Below are 4,538 nucleotides of genomic sequence, written 5' to 3' on the forward strand. Positions count from 1 at the left end.
GATGAGGACTACCATCCAGGAGGATTCTAACATATTTTTTATGTATCAGTTGGCTCTATATTAAAGTTTTTTCTTTAAACGCAATTTTTAAACATGACATTTTTGAGTATAAAAGCCTCTTTTTCTCAGAAACTTCTGAATCTACATCAATGAATTATTTACCACATAACATAGATAGTACAATGATGTTGTAGCTCTACTTTAGTAGTATTTACTGTAATAGTTAATATCAAGAAATTAAAATTGTGAAAATTTATACCAAAAAATTATATGTTAGGGAAAAAATTCATAACTTTTTTCCAGTTATTATTTTAAAGTGATTGTAGAGCAATACAGTCACAAAACATGGGAGAACATGTGATAAAAACACCACTTTTAAATACTCAACAGTACCTGAGAAAACGGGGCATTTATATAGCCAATTTAACATTGTCGAGATACGGCGGTACGACTCCCCTTCTGCGCCATCCGGGATACAGCGTTATCGCAGCTGCACGGACTATCTCGGCACGCCTAACGGCCGATCGGCACTGCCGGATGGCGCAGTGGCTACCGCACCTGCTTGGTAAGCAGGAGATCCCGGGTTCGAATCCCGGCCCGGTAAACATTTTGGAACGTTCTGGTCAAATAAGTTTCAATGGCGAAGAACAAACAATCTCTCTGTGAAGTATCGCTAATTGCTAGACATGTGGTGGCCCTGGTGCTACAGGACCTGCGTGTAAGATCGAGAAGGTGGTGCATAAAGTGGAAAAAAAGTCGTCGATCAGTTCTCAACATATTGTACCAAATTTTGAACATGACAAAGATGACTATCCGCTTTGTATCGCAACTACTTACACAAATTCACAAAACTAGCCGAAATGAGGCAATGTAAAAAGATATCCATATGCTAGCGTTTTTAAGCTACCGATGTGTAGCTGATAAGGTTTAGATACGATGCAACAGCGATATATTCAGATTGTGCCGGCCGCGGTGGTCTAGCGGTTCAGGCGCTCAGTCCGGAACCGCGGGACTGCTACGGTCGCAGGTTCGAATCCTGCCTCGGGCATGGATGTGTGTGATGTCCTTAGGTTAGTTAGGTTTAAGTAGTTCTAAGTTCTAGGGGACTGATGACCACAGATGTTAAGTCCCATAGTGCTCAGAGCCATTTGAACCATTTATTCAGATTGTGATTCTTAGCAGTTTCATCGAAACGTGCTTCATTTTCTAGTTTAGCGTTACTAAGTGCGCTAAACGCCGTATATTATTCATTGTGCCTGGGTATCTTTCGTTACCTAACACGTTTCTGTCATTGTGCTGTTGGAGCACAAGCAGGATGCCCTGGTGTGGGCTTCGGTCGCTCAGTGCACGTCGCCAGCTGGGCTGTGACGTAACCTCAAGGTCCGTGGCTTCTGGGTGCCAGCACACCTGCAGCGATAGTCCCCCAACGCGCTCAGGCGCTAGTGCAGGGCCTCGCCAGTAGAGACGGTATAATTTTCTAAGTAGCGATACAGCGACATTTCGGTAAATCATCCGACTGATATCAATGCTGACGATACATCGATAGAAAAAAATCAATATTTTCCATGTATTGCTATTGAGTTTTAGAAAAAGAGTGATTCTTATTTGGAAAAAAAGTGGTTCTTTGAGCTCCCACAAGATCAAACAATTTGTCGAAATTTACTATATTTCCGAAATATTTCATCGCGTTCGGTGCTGTTTGGCATGTTCTTCAAACATAGAGCGTGTATGAGGTGATCGACACAAATTCTGACTGATGGAAAACTTGACAAGACGGCGGACATTGTTTATGTCGATGTTTCACAGCATACTTTGGGTAAAAAACAGTTTTATTACAGTTTATCTCACTGTATCGTGAGTCTCCACCAAAATTGAAACTAAAAACAAAATACCACTTGTAGCTACCAAAATGGTAGACGTTGAACGTCTTTCCCAGCCATACATTAGGTCCACGCGGGAAGAGGTTAAGAAGAAAATCAATATTCTACGCACAATATACCGGATGGAGTACAATAAAACCAAAGAATCGAAGTTCTCCGGTGCTTCCACGAGCGAGATAGGCTATATGAAGGGCTTATTTCAATAGTAATACAATTCCATTTTTGTTCATTTTGAGATACAGAGTCCTAAAGTTAAATGAGCGCTGAAAAATCTGCAGTTGAGATACCAGAAATATTCAAGCATATGGCCTCTTGCTAGAGATGAACCTTTCTTTCTGTTTGTTTGGATCATTAATTTCAGAAGCATTATAGGCAGAAAAGTGGAGGTAATGGACTTGTACGACTATTGCATTAAGCCCTTCATACGTTCCCACGTTGTGATGAACTATTATTAGAGAACCAACAACACTCCTGGAAATTGAAATAAGAACACCGTGAATTCATTGTCCCAGGAAGGGGAAACTTTATTGACACATTCCTGGGGTCAGATACATCACATGATCACACTGACAGAACCACAGGCACATAGACACAGGCAACAGAGCATGCACAATGTCGGCACTAGTACAGTGTATATCCACCTTTCGCAGCAATGCAGGCTGCTATTCTTCCATGGAGACGATCGTAGAGATGCTGGATGTAGTCCTGTGGAACGGCTTGCCATGCCATTTCCACCTGGCGCCTCAGTTGGACCAGCGTTCGTGCTGGACGTGCGGACCGCGTGAGACGACGCTTCATCCAGTCCCAAACATGCTCAATGGGGGACAGATCCGGAGATCTTGCTGGCCAGGGTAGTTGACTTACACCTTCTAGAGCACGTTGGGTGGCACGAGACACATGCGGACGTGCATTGTCCTGTTGGAACAGCAAGTTCCCTTGCCGGTCTAGGAATGGTAGAACGATGGGTTCGATGACGGTTTGGATGTACCGTGCACTATTCAGTGTCCCCTCGACGATCACCAGTGGTGTACGGCCAGTGTAGGAGATCGCTCCCCACACCATTATGCAGGGTGGTGGCCCTGTGTGCCTCGGTCGTATGCAGTCCTGATTGTGGCGCTCACCTGCACGGCGCCAAACACGCATACGACCATCATTGGCACCAAGGCAGAAGCGACTCTCATCGCTGAAGACGACACGTCTCCATTCGTCCCTCCATTCACGCCTGTCGCGACACCACTGGAGGCGGGCTGCACGATGTTGGGGCGTGAGCGGAAGACGGCCTAACGGTGTGCGGGACCGTAGCCCAGCTTCATGGAGACGGTTGCGAATGGTCCTCGCCGATACCCCAGGAGCAACAGTGTCCCTAATTTGCTGGGAAGTGGCGGTGCGGTCCCCTACGGCACTGCGTAGGATCCTACGGTCTTGGCGTGCATCCGTGCGTCGCTGCGGTCCGGTCCCAGGTCGACGGGCACGTGCACCTTCCGCCGACCACTGGCGACAACATCGATGTACTGTGGAGACCTCACGCCCCACGTGTTGAGCAATTCGGCGGTACGTCCACCCGGCCTCCCGCATGCCCACTATACGCCCTCGCTCAAAGTCCGTCAACTGCACATACGGTTCACGTCCACGCTGTCGCGGCATGCTACCAGTGTTAAAGACTGCGATGGAGCTCCGTATGCCACGGCAAACTGGCTGACACTGACGGCGGCGGTGCACAAATGCTGCGCAGCTAGCGCCATTCGACGGCCAACACCGTGGTTCCTGGTGTGTCCGCTGTGCCGTGCGTGTGATCATTGCTTGTACAGCCCTCTCGCAGTGTCCGGAGCAAGTATGGTGGGTCTGACACACCGGTGTCAATGTGTTCTTTTTTCCATTTCCAGGAGTGTACATGGAAGCGAATAAATTTTCGCTTACTTGTGACTTTTTATTTTTTTCCTCAATGTGAAGGCGAAGTAACGTTACACAAGATATTAAAAGTTTCACTTTCCATTCGTAGAGAGTAAATGTAATCATCACGTTCTGAGTGTAATTTTCCTTTTAACAGGTTTTCAAGTGTATGTTTTTTCTCTCATTTTAAACCATTCCCTGGACTAGCATCTTGTTTCCTTTTTCTTCTTTTTCTTTAAACTCTGAATCAATGTTAGAAATGCTATATGTGCATTTGTATCCTTTCCCACAAATGTCAAAATACAGAATATGCATTTGCTTCAAAAGTGAGTTTAAATTGACAAATGCCGGCCGCGGTGGTCTAGCGGTTCTAGGCGCTCAGTCCGGAGCCGCGCGACTGCTACGGTCGCAGGTTCGAATCCTGCCTCGGGCATGGATGTGTGTGATGTCCTTAGGTTAGCTAGGTTTAAGTAGTTCTAAGTTCTAGGGGACTGATGACCATAGATGTTAAGTCCCATAGTGCTCAGAGCCATTTTTTTGAAATTGACAAATTTTGTTGGTATGTGTATGGGCTTGTTTCACATATTTCTGGCTAGATAAGAGCGAATTTGACAAACGAGTTTGATGTTTATAAGAGTCTTTAAGTATTTAAATGGAAAACTCTTATGATTCATATTTGCTGTATGAGAGATATGCGACTGGTGCCTTACAAACAAGTTTTATTAATATTTATCAGTTTTTTTTAAATAAAACCATACTTAATATCAT

General features: G+C 45.3%; 1 non-coding gene across 1 annotated transcript; it reads left to right on the top strand.

The window, feature by feature from the left end:
- Positions 1-531: 531 nt before the first annotated feature.
- Positions 532-604, top strand: Trnat-ggu. The gene has a single exon. It is a non-coding gene; the product is annotated as a tRNA-Thr (tRNA).
- The last annotated feature ends 3,934 nt before the right edge of the window (positions 605-4,538 follow it).

The sequence above is a fragment of the Schistocerca piceifrons genome, chromosome 2, assembly GCF_021461385.2.
Source record: "Schistocerca piceifrons isolate TAMUIC-IGC-003096 chromosome 2, iqSchPice1.1, whole genome shotgun sequence".
Taxonomy (NCBI): domain Eukaryota; kingdom Metazoa; phylum Arthropoda; class Insecta; order Orthoptera; family Acrididae; genus Schistocerca; species Schistocerca piceifrons.